Raw genomic sequence first — 22,034 nt, forward strand, 5'->3', positions numbered from 1 at the left:
CTCCACAGAACCCCAGGTCCCCATCAGCACCCAGGGTCTACATGCAGAGACCCTGCACCCAGGATGGGCCCTTCCCCGCACCTGCAGCCCCTCCAGGGCCAGGTCACCCCAGCAGGGCCTGGGAGGGCAGCTGTGTGTGGGGCCTTCGTGCCAGCTCTGACCGTTAGTGGCTCTGTGACCTCAAGGCAGGGCCGTGGGGCCCAGGGCTGCAGTGGGGGGGGCCTCTGCCACACGGATGGGAGGGCCGCACCCTGGCTGGAAAACAGCGCCTTGTGACTGTCCCTGTCAGTGCGGGCCCTTTGCTCCCGGTCTAAATCGGTCCCCGGGGCAGCTATATTTAGAAGGGGCTAAAGAGAGGGAATGAATGAGGTGCCCACGAGAAAGTGAAAAATAGACCAGCGGGGCAGGTCCCGCCGCTGCCTTCGGCCGGAGCTTGGAGCCTAAGAATGAGCCGGCTTGTTCAGACAAAGAGGCCGCGATGACAGAGGGTGACGTGCCGCCACTGTGGGTTTGGTCTCCGCGGTGACGGGAGCGGGAGAAAAGAAAAGCTGCTCTCTGTCCACCCGGCGGTGGGGTCGGCGGGGGTGGGGGATGACCACGGTCATGTGAGAGTTTGCAAGCCCGGGAACTGGGGCCGGGCCAGGACACTGAGCCCCGTGGCTCCTGTCACTCCAGTTCTGGGCTTCCTGGCTGAGGAAATGCTGTCACCCTGGCCCCAGGCCAGGGCAAGGGGCAGCGCCGGCCTCGTGACGGTGGTGCTCGGGAGCTGAAGGGCAGGAGGGTTGGGAAGAGTCCACAGGGCAGTACCAGGCCTTCCCACCTCGGCACAGGTGGGTCTTTCTCCACCCAGGTCCCCCAGCAGACTCCTACACATCCTGCAAAGCCCCACCGATGTCATCCCCTCTGAGAAGCCCCTGATCGCAACCATCCATGCACAGTCAGGCTGCACTAAAACCCCTTCTCGGCACACTGGCAGCTCCCTGGACATTCATTGTGTAATGTGACATTGTTGTGGCTGCTGCACATGACATGGTTCTCATCTCACAGCACTGAGCTCAGAGTCCAACACGGGCCTCACGGGGTTAAAATCAAGGCACGGGCAGGGCTGGTCCCTCCTGGAGGCGCCAGGGCAGAATCCCTTTCCCGCCTTTCCTCTAGAGGCTCTGGTATCCCTCGGCTCGGGCGCCTTCCTCTCCCTTCACGAGACACAGCACAGCCTCTTCCAGTTTCTCTCTGACTCTCAGCCTCCTGCCTCCTCTCATGAGGATCCTGTGAGGTCACTGCGCCCTCCGGGTCATCCAGGGTGGTGCTCTGGCGACTTGGGGGGGGGGGTTCTTCACTCAATCCCATCTGCAGAGTCCCTGTCACCCAGGCTGGAGTGCAGTGGCCCGATCTCAGCTCACTGCCACCTCCGCCTCGTGGGTTCAAGCGATTCTTCTGCCTCAGCCTCCCGAGTAGCTGGAATTTCAGACTACTGAAATGGAGACACAGCCACAGCTTCCAGGGATTAGGACATAGATGTCTTTGAGGGCTTTGCGCTGCCGACCCCAGGCACATCCCAGACGCTGGGTACCAAAGACGCCACTTGGATGGAAGGGGCTGGAGGCCGTGGTGCAGCGAGTTCACGGTGGGTGTTACTTCCCGGAACTCACTCTGTTCCCAGGGCCCATCTCCTTCCCAGGACAGAGGCTCCCAGGCCCAGGCAGCCCTCGGACGTGGAGTGCCTGCCCCACTTCCATCCGTAGCAGGTGCTGCTCCTGCGCATGCGTGCACATGGCCTGGTGCGCCCACCCCTCTGGGTTCTGCAGCAGGGGCTGGTCCGTCCGGGCACACGCATGGCCAAGGACGGACCTCGGGTCTGTGGTTCTCTGCTGTGGCCCATGGGCTCCAGATCACGTCATCAGAATGGCTAGAGGTCACCAGCATCGGGTGTGTGGCGTCTCCAGGGCCACCCCACTCCAGCTCTGGCGTTGTTAGAAAGTCCCAGAAGACCACAGGCCCAGGGAGGTTCTCCCTGAGGGCTAAGAATCATTATGGATGTTTTCATGTTAACAATGGAAAAAAACAAAAACAAAAACAAAAACCCCAGGTGCGGTGGCTCATGCCTGTCATCCCAGCACTTTGGGAGGCCGAGGCGGGCAGATTGCCTGAGCTCAGGAGTTTGAGACCAGCATAGGCAACACGGTGAAACCTGGTCTCTACTAAAATACAAAAGAAATTTGCTGGGCGTGGTGGCGGGCGCCTGTAGTCCCAGCTACTCGGGAGGCTGAGGCAGGAGAATTGCTTGAACCCAGGAGGCGGAGGTGGCAGTGAGCCGAGATCACGCCACCGCACTCCAGCCTGGGTGACAGAGCAAGACTCTGCCTCAAAAAACAAAACAAAACAAACAAACAAAGACAACACCATCTCAAGAATAATCTGACCCTAATGTCAGTGATGCTAAGACCCAGAGACCCTGGTGGAAGGGATGTTCCAGCCAGGAGTGGCCTTTCTTGTGAAATGTGTGTGTTGTTTGCGTCCCGACAGGTTCAAGTGATGAAGCTGGGCAGGCTGAGGCCACCAGAGGGTTTTCTGGGTCCCTGTTCCTGCCACACACCTTGAATCCTCAATGCCAAGGCAGTTCCAAACCCGAGGGACCCCCAGGAGGACACCAGGTCTGGACATGAAGGTTTGGCAGCAAACTGTCAGGACCTCTGGAGAGAACCCTGGCTCCTGCGCTGACCCAACTGTGTCTGGCTCAATGCTCGAAGCTCAAACACAGCAAAGGGCAAGTCGGCAAGTTTCAGTCCAGGATGTACATTTCGGCAAAAATGGCAGCCAGGTGCGGGGGCAGAGATGGAGGAGAACCTGGAGGGAGGGCTTCGACAGGGCTGCATTGGCCGGGCGCGGTGGCTCAAGCCTGTAATCCCAGCACTTTGGGAGGCCGAGACGGGCAGATCACGAGGTCAGGAGATGGAGACCATCCTGGCTAACACGGTGAAACCCCGTCTCTACTAAAAAATACAAAAAAAAAACTAGCCGGGCGAGGTGGCGGGCGCCTGTAGTCCCAGCTACTTGGGAGGCTGAGGCAGGAGAATGGCGTGAACCCGGGAGGCGGAGCTTGCAGTGAGCTAAGATCGTGCCACTGCACTCCAGCCCGGGCGACAGAGCGAGACTCCATCTTAAACAAAAACAAAAACAAAAACAAACAATAAAACAGGGCTGTACTTTTTGTTTTTTGTTTTGTTTTGTTTTGTTTTGGAGATAGAGTCTCACTCTGTCGCCCAGGCTGGAGTGCAGTGGGGCAATCTCGGCTCACTGCAACCTCCGCCTCCCGGGTTCAAGCGATTCTCCTGCCTCAGCCTCCCGAGTAGCTGGGATTACAGGCACCCGCCACCACACCTGGCTAATTTTTGTATTTTTTAGTAGAGACGGGGTTTCACTATCTTGGCCAGGCTGGTCTTGAACTCCTGACCTCGTGATCCGCCCGCCTCGGCCTCCCAAAGGGCTGGGATGACAGGCTTGAGCCACCACACCCGGCTGGGGCTGCGTTTTCATCTGGAGGTTCGCACGGGGCATTGTGAGCCTAAGCATGGGAATTTCAGTCTCTCCTCCAGAACCTTCCGGAGAGGCACCACTGCAGCTACCACGGTTGCAGCTACCAGGCAACAGGCACCAGCTGACCAGGAGGGAGGAACCACAAGGCTGCTGTGTCCAGGGTCAGCCAGCAGACCCGGGGTGAGGGTGGGGGTGACAGGGACGCCAGCACACTTGCTGTGCACAAAGTGCCTTGTGACAGTGAGTTCGTCTTGGCCTCTGTCCCAAGATGAGGTTTTGATGACACGCATGGAATTTCTAACAATGAGATGGAGTGTGTGGTTTTGCTCACGCTTACATCCCCTTTTCTTGTCTATCCAAATTCCATTACGCCTTTTCTTGCTGATGCAGAAACACAGCCAAGTCCTGGGCTGCCCCAGGAAGTGCCGAGACCTCTCGCAGCTCTCAGTGGAAAGGGGAAACGTGGCTGCCTCAGGGCTGGGGTGCCCTGACTCTCAGAATCCTTGTGGGATGGGGGAAGAGGGTTTGGGTTGAGACCGGCTCACAGGAAGTGGGTAGAACGCAGGAGAAGGAGCTGCTGGGAGGCACCGTCTCATCCAGCCCCCGTGGCGACCCTCCTTGCTGGCTTTTTTTGAGACGGGGTCTTGCTCTGTTGCCCAGGCTGGAGCGCTGTGGCACGATCTCAGCTCACTGCAACCTCTGCCTCCTGGGTTCAACTGACTCTCCTGTCTCAGCCTCCCGAGTAGCTGGGATTACAGGCGCCTGCCACCACACCCGGCTAATTTTTTTATTTTTTGGTAGAGTCGCGGTTTCATCATGTTGTCCAGGCTGGCCTTGAACTCCTGACCTCAAGTGATCTCTGCCCACCTCAGCCTCTTAAAGTGCTGGGATTACAGGCAGGAGCCACCGCGCCCGACCACCTCTGCCCACCTCCTCACCAAGCCCCAGCTTCTGTGACTATCCCCCAGGGAGGATGACCGTGGCCCTGCTGGGTTCTGAGGGGCCTGTGCCAATGAGCAGGTTGCCCGCACAGCCTGACGGACCACCAGCTGCTCTGTGGCCAGAGTCTCGTGGCTCCAATCCCACTCTGCTTCTGACCAGCCCCTGGGCATTGCCGCATCTTTTGGTTGCCAAGCCTCAGTTTCCCCACCTATAAAATGGGGACAATGAGCCCTGCTCCCCCGGGATCCTAGGAGAACTGAAGGAATTGCAGCAGTGGACCTGGCCTGCAGGGGGCACGGGAGAGGTGTCTGCTGAGTCACTGAGTAGGGGAGCTGAGGACTGGGGAGGCGTCAGCGGTGGGGATGGCTGGGCTGCTGGGAACAGGGCCAGGGGACTTAGCCAGGGCCCGACGAGAGCTGCCTGATGTCATTGCTGGAGCCTCTTGTCATCCCTCCAAGCAGATGCTGCAGCACAGGGACCTAATCCCCACGGCACGTGGCCACGTGGCTGGCAGCTTGAGCCTGCAGCCTGGAGACACCTGAGCCCTGCCCAGGCAGCTCCATGCCACCTGCCATCCAGCCGTGCTGCCGTTGGCCAGCACGTGCGTATCCCAGAGGACCAGGCTCAGGACGGGCTCCAGGGACCTCGCACTGGCCGTCTGACCTCCTAGGTCTGGTCTCCCGGTCAGAAAACAGGAGGAAGGGCAGGGACTTCTCCGTGGAGAATATATTCATGGAGAGGGACATAAAAGGATCCAGACGAGACACCGTGGGCATGTGCGACCCCTCGACCATCGGCCACGTTTTAAATCATCACTGCCTTCGTCGTCATCCTGAGTGTCAGGAGTGTGGGGGCCGAGACGAGGGTGAGGCCATGAGGCACTCACTTTGGGGGCAAAATCTAGGCAATGCCAAAAAGCTCTGCCATGCTGGTAAATCATATTTTCATGCCATCTTTTATTATTTATATAAAAATATATTTACAAATATATATTTATCTATTATAAAAACATATAAATACATATAAACAAATATATATTTATAAATATATATAAACAACATGTCTATTTATAAATAAAATATATATTTAAATTATATATATATATATTTTTTTTTTTTTTGAGACAGAGTCTCACTCTGGCCCCCCAGGCTGGAGTGCAATGGCACTATCTCGGGTCACTGCAACCTCTGCCTCCCGGGTTCAAGTGATTCTCCAGTGATTCTCCTGCCTCAGTCTCCCGAGTAGCTGGGATTACAGGCATGTGCCACCACGCCCGGCTAACTTTTTTTATTTTTAGTAGAGACGGGGTTTTGCCATGTTGGCCAGTCTGGTCTCGAACTCCTGACCTCAGACGATCCTCCCATCTTCACCTCCCAAAGGGCTGGGATTACAGGTGTGAGCCACCGCACCTGCTGCTTCTTCTGTATTCACAGCTGCTCCCTATCGCTTGCATTCCCGCCTGAGCTCCGCCTCCTGTCACATCAGCGGCAGCATCAGATTCTCACAGAAGCGTGAGCCCTACTGTGAACTCTGCATGGGAGGGATCTCAGCTGCGCGCTCCTTATGAGAATCTAATGCCTAATGGTCTCGACTGGCCAACACGATGAAACCCCGTCTCTACTAAAAAATACAAAAAATTAGCCGGAAATCGCTTGAACCCGGGAGGCGGAGGTTGCAGTGAGCTAAGATTATGCCGCTGCACTCCAAAGTGGGCAACAGAGACAGACTCTGTCTCAAAATAAACAAACAAAAATAATCTAATGCCTGACGATCTGTCACTGTCTCCCATCACCTCTAGATGGGACCATCTAGTTTTTGTTTGTTAGTTATTGAGACAGAGTCTCGCTCTGTTGCCCAGGCTGGAGTGCAATGGCACGATCTCGGCTCACTGCATCCTCCGCCTCCCGGGTTCAAGCAATTCTCCTGCCTCAGCCTCCCAAGTAGCTGGGACTCCAGGTGTCCACCACCACGCCTAGCTAATTTTTGTATTTTTAGTAGAGACGGGGTTTCATATTGTTGGCCAGGCTTGTCTCGAACTCCTGACCTCAAGTGATCCGCCTGCCTCAGCCTCCCAAAGTGCTGGGATTACAGGTGTGAGCCACCGCGCCCATCCCAGGGACCATCTAGTTGTAGGAAACAAGCTCCAGGCTCCCACTGATCCTGCATTATGGTGAGTTGTGGAATTATTTTATTATATATTACAATATAATAATAACAGAAATAAAGTGCACAATAAAAGTAACGCGTTTGAATCGCCCCCAAACCATCCTCCCAGCTCCCCCACCGTCTGTGGAGAAACCATCTTCCACGAATCCCTCCCTGGTGCCAAAAAGGTTGAGGACTGCTGCCTTAAGGAACCAGAAAAGGAAGAACAAAGGCAGCCCCGAGCCAGCAGGAGGAAGGAAATTGTAAAGATCAGAGCAGCGATAGACGAGACAGAGATGAGAAAAACTGGTGAGTCGACGAAACCAAAAGTTGCTTCTTTGAAAAGAGCTACAAGATTGACAAACCTCTAGCGAGGCTGACCAAAAGCAAAACCAAAAAAAAAAAAAAAGGAAATAAGATGCAAATAACTACGCGCAGAAATGAAACGAAAGGGGGACACATGACTACCAACCTTATGGAAATAAAAAGCATTATCAGAGAATACCGTAGTATTATCAACCAGTGTGTGACACCCAATTAGGTCATCTACGTGAAACGGACAAATTCCTAGAAAAACACGAATGAAACAGATCAGCTGTGGTTTCAGGTTCCACTCACATCTCTTAGATACTGGCTTAGATGCCAGCATGGTGTTGAGCATATATATATATAATATGCATATGTAATATATATACTATATATATAAATATATATATTAGTATATATTACATATGCGTATTATATATGTGTGTGTATATATATTTTTCTTTTCTTTATTTTAGAGACCTGGTCTCACTCTGTTGCCCAGTGTGGAGTCCAAGGGTGCAATCACAGTGACAGCTCACAGCAGCCTCCACCTCCTGGGCTCAAGTGATCCTTCTGCCTCAGCCTCCCAAAATCCTAGGATTATAGGCATGTGCCACCACACTGGGTATGTATATATACGTATATACATATATACACACACACATATATACACACAAGTGTGTATATATACATGTATATATCTATATATACCTATATGCACGTACATATACGTATATATACATATATGTATATCTATATAAACGTATATATACATGTATATACGTATATATGTATGTACGTGTATATATATATTTTTTAAGAGACCGGGTCTCACTCTATCACCTAGGCTGGAGTGCAGTGTTGTGATCATAGCTCACTGCAACCTCGAACTCCTGGGTTCAAGCAATCCTCTTGCCTCAGCCTCCTGAGTAGCTGGGACTACGGGTGCACGCCACTGTGTATACATATATATATGTGCATGTGGGTATAAAATATATGTTATGTGTTATAAAATATGTTATATATGTTATAAAATATGTGTTATATATAATATATATTTTATGTTATAAAATGTTATATATATACTGTTATAAAATATATATGATATATATATATTTTTGAGACAGTCTCGCTCTATCGCCCAAGCTAGTGTACAGCGGCGTGATCTCGGCTCACTGCAACCTCCTGTGCTGGGTTCAAGCGATTTTCCTGCCTCAGCCTCCAGAGTAGCTGGGATTACAGGCACCAGCCACCACGCCCACCTAATTTTTGTATTTTTGGTAGAGACGGGTTTTCGCCATGTTGGCCAGGCTGGTCTCTAACACCCAACCTCTGGTGACCCGCCTGCCTTGGCCTCCCAAAGTGCTGGGATTACAGGCGTGAGCCACTGCCCCCAGCCATTTTTATATTTTTGTATCTATATCCTTGTTTAATCTTTGAAACCTTCCTGCAAAATGGAGAACGTCATCTCCTCCGCAGACAGTTGACCGGAACCCACCCAAACGGGGCAGAGCTGGTAAAAGGGGATCTGGGATTTGAACTCAGGTTTCCTGGCTCCGAGCCCAGAGCCCTTTTATGGGATGACTCAACCTCCCAGTGTGTCAGGCACACATAAAAGACTAGAGCTTGTTTGTTCCTTTTTCTAAAAAACAAGAGATTCCAAGCTCATGAAGTAAGAGAAAATGCCACATACCTTTTTTAGTTTCCTCAGGAATCACGGCTTGCTGTACACCCTGTTTAAAAAAGGATAGAGAAAGAGAAAAGCATGGTTACATATTTTTCACTTACAAGGAACTCACAGAGCTACCTCCAGCTTTTATCGGCGAACGACGTTGCTGTCCCCAAAAATGAGGCATGGGGATTCGAAACGGCCGTGCCCTCCGGAGAAAACGGACGCAGAATCAGCTTTATTGTTTACCACCGATCCACGCGGAAAAGACCTGTAGGTTTCTGTTGCAGGACAACAGGGCAGATTATCTTTCTAGAAACTTGTGTTATTCCATTTCAGAACAAGGGAGCCCCAACCCCACACTCAACGTCCAGTCCATCACACACACCAGTGCAAGAAAAACAAAATATCCAGGCACGGAGCCTTCCCATGGCATCCTTTGGTGTTTTTCCATCTCTGATTTCTACTTTGATGTAAGCCACGTGCCGGGCGAAGGGAGAGGTGGAAAGTGGAAACTGGGGACAAACCAATTAACCCCGAATGGAGGAAATGACAGGTATACAGGGGGCAGGAAGGCCAGGGGTCTCATGTGAGCCGCCCAGGGCCAGGAGGTCAATAGGAAGGGAAGGACGGCTCCATGTCCCCGTGATTGGTCTCCGGGGTTGGGCGGGAGGGGGGAGGACTGGGGCCTTTGGAGCTGCGGTTTTCCATGGAACAGAATCCTCTGCTCCAAGCCGGACCCTGGATACAGCTGGGTCCTGCATCCGTCTCTGATGCAGAGTGCACGGGTCGTGACAGGGCCACAGGGACCACCTTCCGTGGTCTTTCCTGACTCCCACTAAGGCCTGGAGGGAGAGGCAGGCAGCCATCTGCCTCCTTCAGCTTCGCAGCAGCCTCCTATTTTGTGGACAAGGAGGCCCAGGCAGGCAGAGGCCCCTGCCTTGCTGAGCGTCTACACCAGCCGAGGTCATGGGGCCGGGACTTATGCACAGTGAGCCCAGATGCCCGGTTCTGTGTCTCCTGGTTAGGCCACCACTGCTCTGCTGCTGAGCCACTGGTCCCACTTGGAGAAGCCAGGAGCTGTGGCACTGTCAGCGCTAGGGGAGGCTCCGTCCTGCGTAGCGAGGCTCACCCTGCAGTGGCCTTGCCCGGCGAGGTCAGCAGACGCCCCCTGCACTGGGCCCAACCCAGGCCCAACCTCCTGAGCTGCTCAAGGCCGGGCTAGGCCGGGTTCACGTGGCCGAGGCTGTTTCCCTCCTGCCCTGAAGGGCCCCTGTGGTCTCCAAAGCAGGCCCAGCCCCTCTTCCTTCAGAAACATTTGCTGTTTCCACCCACCGATGGGTTTTTTTCCACCGACACAAAGAAGAGCCACACGGCTGCTGTCCTGGGCTGGAGTCGGGCGACGCACACACGACACTTTCTCAGCAGCCCTGCGCCCCGGGGCTGCATCCCAGGCCAAGGAAGCTGAGGTCGGCGGGAAGCCTCCCCACCTTCAGCCCAGCCGGGGAGGGCGAATCCTGCCTTTTCTGGAGGCTCCCAGGTCTCAGCTGCAGGAAGGCGGTGGCTGGGGTCACCTTCTCCTAAGCCAGGGTCTCTCTCTACACCTAGCATTACGGACACCAGCGCCGGATTGTTCTCTGGGGCGGGACCATCCTGGGCTCCGCGGGGTGCTGAGCAGCGCCCCTGGCCTCCACCTGCTCCATGCCAGGAGCACCCACAGCTGTGTTGGCCACAAATGTCCCCAGACACAGCCCAGGGTCCCCTGGGGGGCAGAATCACTCCATGTGGGATCCCTGACCTCTTAGTGACCTACAGACATCCAGGGGACTGCCTCCCCTCCCACCTCTACACACACAGGCACACATGCATGCACACACACACATACTCACACACATGCCCACACACAGACACACGCACACACATGCATACTCACACACACAGACACGCACATGTACACAAGACACACACATGCACACACATTTGCATGCACACACATGCAAACACATCATACACTCACACACACACAGACATGCACACATGCACGCTCACACACACGCACACATGCACGTGCACACACGTGCACTGTACACATGCACACATGCACACACACGCACACAGACACACGCACACAGACACGCACGTGTACACACAAGACACACATGCATACACATTTGCATGCACACACAGACACGTGCACACACAGACACACACAAGTGCACACACACGTTCACACACACATGCACGCAGGAGCAAGAGCCTCCACCTAGTCCTGCATCTAAAGCAAGGTCCTGCTAGTAAACACGCACCAACTCAAGAAACGAGGGGCTGCAGGAATTTTCCTCCCTCCCGCCCAAAGGCGCCTGCACTCACAGAAGACTCAGAGGCTCCACCCGGCCGGGTCAGCGAATGGAGCAGCAGCACGGTTCCAGGACCGTGATAGAGAAAGACGGGAAATTAGACTTCTGACCCGTCACAAACTCTGAGTAAGTGTGACGTGCCCAGGCCAGCCCGGTGTGACCTCAGCTCCTGATCCATAAAATCAGGACAGTGACCGAGGATGCTGGGGCCACCTCACCTGCAGCCCTGGGTCAGCCTCAGAACCCACAGGACTTTGACCCCGTCCCAGGCCATGGCCCTTGACCAGGGAACCACAGCTCCTCATTCTGATGGGTGACTCGGTGCATTTCTCTCTCAGGCTCACTTTTTTTTTCTTTGAGATGGAGTTTTGCTCTGTCACCCAGGTTGGAGTGCAGTAGAGCAATCTCGGCTCACTGCAACCTCTGCCTCCCTGGTTCAAGTGATTCTCCCGCCTCAACCTCCCAAGTAGTTGGGACTTACAGGCACTGGACACCACGCCTGGGTAATTTTTTATATTTTTAGTAGAGACGGGGTTTCACCGTGTTAGCCAGGTTGGTCTCGATCTCCTGACCTTGTGATCCACCCACCTTGGCCTCCGAAAGAGCTGGGATTACAGGCGTGAGCCACTGCACCTGGCCTTTCAGGCTTACTTTTAGGTGGCTGGAAATACCGCTTTTCCTCAGCACACTGTATTATTTTCATTATCCTTGCCACTGATCTGATGGGCACCGTGTCCTTTTTTTTTTTTTTTTTTGAGATAGGGTCTGTTTCCCAGGCTGGAGTACAATGGCATGATCACAGCTGACTGCAGCCTCAACCTCCTGGGCTCAAGTGATCCTCCCTCCTCAGCCTCCTGAGTAGCTGAGACTACAGGTGCATGCCACCACACCCACCTAATTTTTATTCTTGTAGAGACAGGGTTTTGCCATGTTGCCCAGGCCGGTCTCAAATTCCTGGGCTCAAGCGATCCTCCCACCTTGGCCTCCTAAAGTGCTGGGATGACAGGTATGTGCCACTGCACCTGGCCAGCAAAAAAGGTTTTAAAGGTAGATGATCAAACCGTGTATAGAACCTCAATTTTTATTTTTTATTTATTTTTTATTTATTTATTTATTTTTTTTGAGGCGGAGTCTGGCTCTCTTGCCTAGGCTGGAGTGCAGTGGCCGGATCTCAGCTCACTGCAAGCTCCGCCTCCCGGGTTCACGCCATTCTCCTGCCTCAGCCTCCCGAGTACCTGGGACTACAGGTGCCCGCCACCTCGCCCAGCTAGTTTTTTGTATTTTTTAGTAGAGACGGGGTTTCACTGTGTTAGCCAGGATGGTCTCGATCTCCTGACCTCGTGATCCGCCCGTCTCGGCCTCCCAAAGTGCTGGGATTACAGGCTTGAGCCACCGCGCCCGGCCAGAACCTCAATTTTTAAAAATAAGAGTGTGTATGTAGAAGTCTGGGGAAAGGAAAAAGCACTGGGATTGTGGACGATTTTCCTCTCCTTATGTGACTCTCAGATTCTGCAAAATGAAGTTATGTAACTTTCTCTTCCTTCCTTTCTCTCTCTCTCTTTCTCTTTTCTTTTCTTTTTTCTTTTCTTTCTCTCTCTCTTTCTTTCTTTCTTTCTTTCTTCTCTCTTTCTTTCCTTTTTATTTTATTTTTTTGAGACAGGTGTCATTCTGTCATCCAGGCTGGAGTGCGGTGGCGCGATCTCAGTTCACTGCAACCTCTGCCTTCTGGGCTCAAGCAATTCTTCTGCCTCAGTCTCCCAAGTAGCTGGGATTACAGGCAGCCAACCACCACGCTTGGCTATTTTTTGTATTTTTAGTAGAGACGGGGTTTCACCCTGTTGGTCAGGCTGGTCTCAAACTCCTGACCTCAAGTGATCCCCCCACCTTGGCCTCCCAAAGTGCTGGGATTACAAGTGTGAGCCACCACGCCCGGCCAGTAATATTCCTTTCATAGTCACAAAGAAGATATAGATATATATATATACACACACACACACACACATATAGACACACACATATATACACATAGATATATACACAGTTGATTTGATTCTCATTATTTGTGGTAGTTCTGTTCTGTGAAGTCACCATAAAAACTGAGTTTGCGAATATGAATCATTGCTCCTAGAGAATATTTTTGCAGGGTTAGTTTCCTTTGAGTTTCAGGAAACTTTCCTTTGCTTCATCTGATCAATACATGACCTTGTTCTGTGTGTGTCTCTATTTTTTTTTTGGAGACAGGGTCTCACTCTGTTGCCCAGGCTGGAGTGCAATGGCGCAATCTCAGCTCACTGCAGCGTCAATCTCCTAGGCTCAAGTGATTCTCCTGCCTTGGCCTCTGGAGTAGCTGGGATTACAGGCACCCGCCACCATATTTGGCTATTTTTTTTTTTCCCAAGATGGAGTTTGACTCTTGTTGTACAGTCTGGAGTACAATGGCGGATCTCGGCTCACTGCAACCTTCGTCTCCCGGGTTCAGGAGATTCTCCTGCCTCAGCCTCCCGAGTAGCTGGGATTACAGGCATGAGCTGCTGCGCCCGGCCTAATTTTTCTATTTATTTATTTACATATATTTTTTGAGACCGAGCCTCGGCCTGTCATCCAGACTGGAGTGCAGTGGCGAGATCTCAGCTCACAGCGACCTCTGCCTCCCGGGTTCAAGTGATTCTCCTGCCTCAGCCTCCCAAGTAGTTGGGATTACAGGCATGCGCCACCATGCCCAGCTAATTTTGTATTTTTAGTAGAGACAGGGTTTCTCCATGTTGGTCAGGCTGGTCTCGATCTCTTGATCCTCGAGATCCACCCACCTCGGCCTCCCAAAGTGCTGGGATTATAGGCATGAGCCACCGTGCCCGACTAATTTTTTTATTTTTTGTAGAGATAAGGTCTCACTATGTGGCCTGCCCAGGCTGGTCTTAAACTTCTGGGCTCAAGGGATTCCCCTGCCTCAGCCTCCTAAAGCATTGGGATTCCATATATTTTTTTTTTTTTTGAGATGGAGTCTCACTCTGTCGCCAGGCTGGAGTGCAGTGTAGTGGCATGATCTCAGCTCACTGCAACTTCCTGCCTCAGCCTCCTGAGTAGCTGGGATTACAGGTATGTACCACCACGCCTGGCTAATTTTGTATTTTTAGTAGAGACTGGGTTTCACCATGTTGGCCAGGCTGGTCTCGAACTCCCGACCTCAGGTGATCTGCCTGACTCGGCCTCCCAAAGTGCTGGGATGACAGGTGTGAGCCACTGCGCCCAGCTGATTTTTGTATTTTTAGTAGAGATGGGGTTTCACTATGTTGGCCAGGCTGGTCTCGATCTCTTGACCTTGTGATCCGCCCACCTCAGCCTCCCAAAGTGCTGGGATGACAGGCGTGAGCCACTGTGCCTGGCTGATTTTTGTATTTTTAGTAGAGACAGGGTTTCGCCATGTTGACCAGGCTGGTCTTGAACTCCCGACCTCGGATGATCCACCTGCCTCAGCCTCCCGAAGTGCTGTGATGACAGGCGTGAGCCACGTGCCCGGCTCAAAGGCGCCTTCCTGAATGCCTGTCAATGACACGAGTGTTGAACGGGGCAGCTGCTCTCTCACTCCTGCCTGAGCGAAACTTCTCTCACCTACTGGTTCCTGCACGAGGCCCCAAGGGAGACGAGAAGGGGCCTCAGCACGATGCCTGGGACCACTGCAAACAGCAAAATCACCAAAAAGCAGAAAAACGCAAACCCCGAGGCTCTCACTTGACAGTAATGAGGACGCCGTCCATCTGGGAGGGGAAACGGGAGGGCGGAGCGTGGCCTCCGCTCAGGGAACGCACGCCCACAACTAATTTCTGTCTCTGCGCGTGTCCCAGGATGAGAGGGAAAAGTGCCCCAGGCACTGATTTGGGGTTCACAAATACACACCATCAAGCCAGCGAATTTGCAAATACGGACTCCATGAATGATGAGGGGGGTTACAGTACAAACCCAGCCTGTCCCTTGCACCTCCTCAGTGTGCTCAGGGCCTAGCCTGGCCAGGCACCCACCACGAGGCCTGGCTGGTGGCAGGAAGGAGGGGACCGCCTTGGACCCCCACATCACCCATCCCACAGGTCTGTCTCCCACCGGCCCCCAGGGTTGACTCTCAGGAGAGGAGGTCCGACCTGCCTTAGGGGGCCCACGCAGGACCCCCGTACCTCCACACCTTATTTCTGTGTCCCACCCAGCCCTTCCCTTGAGGCAGTGATTCTCACCTGGGAGTAGCCCTGCCCCCAAGGGACCCTGGGTGGTGGCTGGGGACACTGTGGTTGTCCTGACTTGGGGGTGCTCCTGGCATGGGGCAACGCTGCTTTGCCCAGGACGGCACTACTCCAGAGAAGGATCCAGCCCTGATGTCCACAGGGCCCAGGGGAGACCCTGAATTCATTATTTGGGAAAAGGCTGGGCGCGGTGGCTCACACCTGTCATCCCAGCACTTTGGGAGGCTGAGGTGGGTGGATCACTTGATGTCAGGAGTTTGAGACCAGCCTGGCCAACATGAGGAGACCCTGTCTCTACTAAAAATACAAAAATTAGCCAGGCGTGGTGGTGCATGCCTGTAATCCCAGGTACTTAGGAGGCTGAGGCAGGAGAACTGCCTGAACCTGGGAGGCGGAGGTTGCAGTGAGCCGAGATCGCACCACTGTACTCCAGCCTGGGTGACAGAGGGAGACTGTCTCAAAAAAAAAAAAAAAATTATTTGGGAAAACAATTGAGTACAATTTCTGTTCACAGTAGGCACCAGAATAAGCTCCCGATGGAGCAGACGGTGTAAACCAGGGGGACCCGCAGCTCCTGTGATTCACCTCCTCTCTCCCTCCCCACTCAGGGTGTGGATTTCATGTGTGCAGCCTCCTGGGACCTCAGTGGAGCAGAGGATCATGGGACGCAGAGTCTCTTGGGGGTCTGTGGAATCCCATAACCCAGGGGGGCTCAACCAGGATGACTCTGCTCCCAGAGGACATTAGGCAATGTCTGGGGACAGCTGTGGTTGTCATGACGGGGGGTGCCCCTGGCATGGAGTGGGTGGAGGCCAGGGACGCTGTCAGCACCCTGCAGTGCCCAGGTCGGTCCCACCCCAGGCCCCAATATCCATGGTGCCCTGGGGAGACCCTGGTTAGGTCCTGTCACAGTTGTGGTTCCATCAGCACCGCTGCCATTGGAAGGGCCCAGGAAGGGCCCTGCCCTCTCCCGTCCCTTTCTCTCTGCACCCCAGCCTGGGTCCTTGACCTTCCCGGCTCTCAGCACTCTTGGACACACAATCCCCACAAGAGCCTCTCTCAGGAGGATACAAATGACACTGGTTAGCCGGGTGCGGTGGCTCATGCTTGTAATCCCAGCACTTTGGGAGGCCGAGGCGGGTGGATCACCTGAGGTCAGGAGTTTAAGACCAGTCTGGCCAACATGGTGAAACCCCATCTTTACTAAAAATATATATATTAGAAAAAAAAAAATCAGCCAGGCATGGCAGCGGGTGCCTGTGATCCCAGCTACTCAGGAGGCTGAGGCAGGAGAATCGCCTGAACCCGGGAGGCAGAGGTTGCAGTGATCCGAGATTGCACCAATGTACTCCAGCCTGGGCGACAAAGGCGAAACTCTGTTTAAAAAAAAAGAAAAGACGCTGGCTTCTTTCTCTTCTTTGCACTCTGAAAAGCGCCTGACAGCAAAGTGCCCAGCAGAGGCAGCTGCCCCGGGTCGACCCGAGAAACAGGAAGCCCCGTTTCTGAGCTTCGCGGGCTCTTCTGGGAGACCGGCGGGTAATCCCCTTCCTCCGACATTTCTCTGAGAAGTTTCTCTGCATTCTGCTTCTCAGAAAGAAACCGGGGTCGGGGGCAGGCATTCGTGCCCTCCACCCACTCAGGGGTTTGCAGTAACACCCTTGGGATTTGCAGGTTCACACAGAGCCGGAGCCCTGAGTCACCGCAGCCCGGGAGCTGCCGGGGTCCCCACCTGCTCAGCCCCAGGAACACGCATCTACAGTGGGCTCCTTTTTCTTTTCTTTCTTTTTTTTTTCTTGAGATAGAGTCTGGCTCTGTCACCCAGGCTGGATTGCAGTGGCGCCATCTCCGCTCACTGCAACCTCCGCCTCCCGGGTTCAAGCGATTCTCCTGCCTCAGCCTCCCAAAGTGCTGGGATTACAGGCGTGAGCCACCTCACCCCGCCCCTTTTCCTTTTCTTTTAAATGACTAACACTCATGATTTCTCTTCAGCTGAAAGCTACACTCTCTTTTAATACCTACAACAGGGTTTTTCCCCCTGGGCACTGTGGACAGTGGGGCCAGATCCTTCTCTGGGGTGGGGCCGTCCTGGGCACTGCAGGGTGCTGAGCAGCGTCCCTGACCTCCACGCACTCCATGCCAGGAGCAGATGCCCCCAGACATGACCAGAGTGTACCCTGGTGGCGGGGGCAGAATTGCTCCCGGGCTACACTGGAATCTTAGGGGATTCCACAGACCCCCAAGAGACTGCGTCTCACGATCCTCTGCCCTGCCGAGTTCCCAGGAGGCTGCACACACTGAAATCCACACCCTGAGTGGGGAGAGAGAGAGGTGGTGAGTCCCAGGAGCTGGGGTCCCCTGGTTTTCACCATTGGCCCCATCGGAGTTTATTCTGGTGTCCAGTGTGAGCAAGAGACAGAGTCAATATTTTTCTTTCTTTCTTTTTTTTTTTTTTTTTTTGAGACAGAGTCTCTGTCGCCCAGGCTGGATCTCGGCTCACTGCAGGCTCCGCCTCCCGGGTTCGCGCCATTCTCCTGCCTCAGCCTCCCGGGCAGCTGGGACTACAGGCGCCCGCCACCTCGCCCGGCTAATTTTTTGTATTTTTAGTAGAGACGGGGTTTCACTGGGTTAGCCAGGATGGTCTCGATCTCCTGACCTCGTGATCTGCTGGCCTTGGCCTCCCAAAGTGCTGGGATTACAGGCGTGAGCCACCGCGCCCGGCCCAATATTTTTCAAATAATGAACACAGGGCTCTCCCACTCTATTCTGGACATTGGGGCTGGATTGTTCTCTGGGGTGGGGCCGTCCTGGGCACTGCAGGGTGCTGAGCAGTGTCCCCGACCTCCACGCACTCCATGCCAGGAACAGATGCCCCCAGACATGACCGAGCGTACCCTGGTGGCGGGGGCAGAATTGCTCCCGGGCTACACTGGAATCTTAGGGGATTCCACAGACCCCCAAGAGACTGCGTCTCACGATCCTCTGCCCTGCCGAGTTCCCAGGAGGCTGCACACACTGAAATCCACACCCTGAGTGGGGAGAGAGAGAGGTGGTGAGTCCCAGGAGCTGGGGTCCCCTGGTTTTCACCATTGGCCCCATCGGAGTTTATTCTGGTGTCCAGTGTGAGCAAGAGACAGATTTAATAATTTTTCTTTCTTTTTTTTTTTTTTTTTGAGACAGAGTCTCTGTCGCCCAGGCTGGATCTCGGCTCACTGCAGGCTCCGCCTCCCGGGTTCGCGCCATTCTCCTGCCTCAGTCTCCCAGGCAGCTGGGACTACAGGCGCCCGCCACCTCGCCCGGCTAATTTTTTGTATTTTAGTAGAGACGGGGTTTCACCGTGTTAGCCAGGATGGTCTCGATCTCCTGACCTCGTGATCTGCCGGCCTTGGCCTCCCAAAGTGCTGGGATGACAGGTGTGAGCCACCGCGCCTGGCCCAATATTTTTCAAATAATGAACACAGGGCTCTCCCACTCTATTCTGGACATTGGGGCTGGATTGTTCTCTGGGGTGGGGCCGTCCTGGGCACTGCAGGGTGCTGAGCAGCGTCCCCGACCTCCACGCACTCCATGCCAGGAGCAGATGCCCCCAGACATGACCGAGCGTACCCTGGTGGCGGCGGCAGAATCGCTCCCGGGCTACACTGGAATCTTAGGGGATTCCACAGACCCCCAAGAGACTCTGCTGAGTTCCCAGAAGGCTGCACACATTGAAATCCACACCCTGAGCGGGGAGACAGAGAGGAGAGTCCCAGGAGCTGGGGGTCCCCCTGGTTTACCCCATTGGCCCCATCGGAGTTTATTTTCCAGCGTCCAGTGTGAGCAAGAGACAGACTCAGTATTTTTCAAATAACGAACACAGGACTCTCCCTCGCTGTATTCTGGACATTGGGGCTGGATCGTTCTCTGGGGTGGGGCCGTCCTCGGCACTGTAGGGTGCTGAGCAGCGTCCCTGGCCTCCACCCACTCCATGTTGGGAGCACCCCGTCGTTGTGACTACCAGAAATGTCCCCACACTCTACTCAGGCTCCCAAGAGAACCGCTCCCAAGCATTACAGAGGTCACACTTTTGTTTTGTTTTGTTTTGAGATAGGTTTCATTTCTGTCGCCCAGGCTGGAGTGCACTGGCACGATCTTGGCTCACTGCAACCTCTGACTCCTGGGTTCAAGTGATTCTCCTGCCTCAGTCTCCCTATAGTAGCTGGAACTGCGGGTGTGCACCACCACGCCTGGCTAATTTTGGGATTTTTAGTAGAGATGGGCTTTCGCCATGTTGGTCAGGCCGGTCTTGAATTCCTGACCTCAAGTGATCCGTCCACCTCGGCCTCCCAAAGTGCTGGGATGATGGGCATGAGCCACCACACCCAGCCCAGGTCACACTTTTGAACCCTTCAGTGGGCTCATTTTAAGTGAATTTTTAGCCTAATGGTCAACTGTCGAGTTATTTAAACCTTCCCACCCAAGCTTCCTTGGTCCAGAGAGGATCTGAAGCTCATCCATAAACAACACAGCAGCATTGCAAATCTGGGAATGGAGGAGACCGTGAAGGCGGTATTTGGGGGTTGGGTGGGGTGGGGGAAACAGCAAGAAAAAAATCAAAGGATGGTTAGCCAAATGAGAATGGCGTTCGTGTGTGTAAGGGCGGGCTCCTGTTTAAGTGTAGGTAATTTTCAACTCAAGAAAAAGCATGTGTATTGAATGCAGGGGGTTGAATAGCATCCAGCAAAAGCTCACATCCTCTTGGAAGCTCGGCATGTAACCTTCTCAGAGACAGGGGCTCTGCAGACGGAAGATGATAGGGATCTTGGGATGAAATCATCATCCTGTTTGTAGGGTGGGCCTTAAATCCAATGACTGGTGTCCTTTTAAGAAGGAGAGACACAGGCCGAATTCGGTGGCTCACACCTGTAAACCCAGAACTTTGGGAGGCCAAGGCAGGAGGATCGCTTCAGGCCAGGAGTTCGAGACCAGCCTGGCCAACATGGTGAAATCCCATCTCTACCAAAAATACAAAAGTTAGCCAGGCGTACGCCTGTAGTCTCAGCTACTTGGGAGGCTGAGGCATGAGAATTGCTTGAACCCAAGAGGTGGGGGCTGCAGTTAGCCAAGATGGTGCCACTGCACTCTAGCTTGGGTGGCAGAGCGCCACTCTGTCTCAAAACAAACAAACACCAAGAAGGAGAGATTTAGAGGCGCAGAGGAGACGACACGGCTGTGTGGGGATGGAGGCGGAGACTGGAGTGACACGGCCACCAGCCAAAGACTGCTAGAGCCCCCAGAAGCTGGGAGAAACAGGAAGAACTCTGCCCCTGGAGTCTCTGGAGGGAGCCCAGCCCTGCAGACACCTTGATCTCAGACTTTTGGCCTCCAGAACTGGGAGAGGAGACTGTTATAAAATGTCTTTTATTTAAAGCCCTGCAATCTGTAGTAATGTGCATGGCACCCTAGGAAATAATACATTGGTCATTAAAAAAAAAAAAAAAGGAATCAGGCCAGATGCAGTGGCTCATGCCTGCAATCCCAGCACTTTGGGAGGCTGAGGCAGGAGGACCACTTGAGACTAGGAGGTTGAGACCACCCTGGTCAACATGGTGAGACCCTTTCTCGAAATGGAACGAAATGAAATAAATACAATAAAATATCAGCAGAGCTTCTGTGTTTCTCTGTAGCCGTGACAACGGAAGACCCTGAGGTGGAGAGGACGACGCCTTCCTATTGGAATCATGGGCTCAGAGTACGTGGGAAGAGCAGAAAACATGTACAACCCTCACACAATGCGTGTGCCCTGCAGGCTCAAAAACCACAGCTGTGCCGGGCGCGGTGGCTCATGCCTGTCATCCCAGCACTTTGGGAGGCCGAGGCGGGTGGATCCTGAGGTCAGGAGATCGAAACCAGCCTGGCCCACATGGTGAAACCCGCTCTCTACTGAAAAAAGACAAAAAGCTGAACGTGGTGACCCACGCCTATAATCCCAGCTACTCGGGAGGCTGAGGCAGAGGAATCGCTTGAATCGGGAAGGCGGAGTTTGCAGTGAGCCGAGATCACACCACTGCACTCCAGCCTGGGTGACACAGCGAGACTCTGTCTAAAACAAAAAGTTAAATTAAAATAAAAAATAATAAATAAATAAATAAATAAATAAATGATAGTAGAAAACAACAATTTAAAAATTAAAAGATCAGGCTGGGCGCAGTGGCTCATGCCTGTCATCCCAGTGCTGTAGGAGGCCGAGGCGGGTGGATCCTGAGGTCAGGAGATCGAGACCAGCCTGGCCCACATGGTGAAACCCCGTCTCTACTAAAAAAAATACAAAAATTAGCTGGACGTGGTGGCACATGCCTGTAATTCCAGCTACTTGGGAGGCTGAGGCAAGAGAATCGCTTGAACCCGAGAGGCGGAGGTTGCAGTGAGCCAAGATCACGCCATTGCACGATAGCCTGGGCAATAGAGACAGACTCCATCTCAGAAACAAAAACAAAAACAAAACAAAAACCAAAGCTGTGTGTGTCGAAGGAAGGGTCGGTTGGTTCCTTCCCTCCGGGACTGAATCCATGAGAACTGCAGAAATTTAGGATTAGGAACCAGTTCACCCAGGGTTCCTAAACCCTGCAATCACTGGGGGAGGCCCGTCCCACCCGGAAGAACCTGATTAAGTGGTCTGGGGTGTGCTGGGCACAGGGCAGTTAAGACTTCAGGTGACAGTTACCAGCAGCTCAGGGTGGAGCCTGTGTGAGGCCAGCCCTGGGTCCTACAGGAAGCGGCCCCAGAGTCTAATGTCCTCAGTGCTTCTGTGGGGGACGGGAGGAATGATGTGTGCAAACATTTTACACCATGGTAGCGGCCAGGCGTGGTGGC

The 22,034-nt window shown here is 53.5% G+C and overlaps 2 protein-coding genes across 5 annotated transcripts in view; one reads left to right on the plus strand and one right to left on the minus strand.

Annotated features, from left to right (window-relative positions):
* The window catches only part of THOP1 (thimet oligopeptidase 1), a 321,982-nt gene that overhangs the window by 34,937 nt on the left and 265,011 nt on the right, over positions 1-22,034 (plus strand). The gene's annotated exons all lie outside the window — the stretch shown is intronic.
* The window catches only part of GNG7 (G protein subunit gamma 7), a 209,461-nt gene that overhangs the window by 34,608 nt on the left and 152,819 nt on the right, over positions 1-22,034 (minus strand). For 2 of the 4 annotated variants that reach the window (XM_028838450.2, XM_077976363.1), the window contains one exon: positions 8,624-8,663. The exons of 1 other annotated variant lie outside the window; for it this stretch is intronic. The gene's annotated coding sequence lies outside the window, so the exon portion shown is untranslated. Of the gene's footprint in view, positions 1-8,623; positions 8,664-11,846; positions 11,979-22,034 lie in introns of those variants that run through there. One more of the 4 variants, XR_013408648.1, reaches the window with a different exon arrangement.

The sequence above is a fragment of the Macaca mulatta genome, chromosome 19 (genome assembly GCF_049350105.2).
Source record: "Macaca mulatta isolate MMU2019108-1 chromosome 19, T2T-MMU8v2.0, whole genome shotgun sequence".
Lineage (NCBI taxonomy): Eukaryota > Metazoa > Chordata > Mammalia > Primates > Cercopithecidae > Macaca > Macaca mulatta.